Source organism: Gavialis gangeticus, unplaced genomic scaffold, assembly GCF_001723915.1.
Source record: "Gavialis gangeticus isolate Ggan-Ray unplaced genomic scaffold, GavGan_comp1, whole genome shotgun sequence".
Classification (NCBI taxonomy): Eukaryota; Metazoa; Chordata; order Crocodylia; family Gavialidae; genus Gavialis; species Gavialis gangeticus.
The window spans coordinates 46,597,702-46,597,958 of record NW_017728996.1 but is presented as its reverse complement, the minus strand read 5'-3'; the positions used below and the strand labels follow the sequence as shown (position 1 = coordinate 46,597,958).

Below are 257 nucleotides of genomic sequence, written 5' to 3'. Positions count from 1 at the left end.
CGGCGGCGGCGGCGGCTAGCGCTGGCGCTGGCGCAGCAGGTCTTGGTGCGGGCGGCTTCGGCACTCGCTCCGTCCTGGACTCGGGGCTCGGCCTCAGCTTAGCCAGGGCGGGCGTGCCCTGTCCCACGCCGCGCACAGCAGGAGCCCGCGCAGGTACTGGGGGGTCCGCGGCAGGGCAGGGCTGTGCCCCGCGGGGGTCTAGGGGGTCGGTCCCGGTCCGCTCCGGGGGGCGCCCCTGCCTTGGGGCCCGGGCAATG

At 78.2% G+C, this 257-nt stretch overlaps 1 protein-coding gene across 2 annotated transcripts in view; it reads left to right on the top strand.

The window, feature by feature from the left end:
* Positions 1 to 78: 78 nt before the first annotated feature.
* PEAK1 (pseudopodium enriched atypical kinase 1) overlaps positions 79 to 257 on the top strand; it is a 229,266-nt gene continuing 229,087 nt past the window's right edge. For both annotated transcript variants that reach the window (XM_019504431.1, XM_019504430.1), the window contains exon 1: positions 79 to 153. The gene's annotated coding sequence lies outside the window, so the exon portion shown is untranslated. The remainder of the gene's footprint in view (positions 154 to 257) is intronic.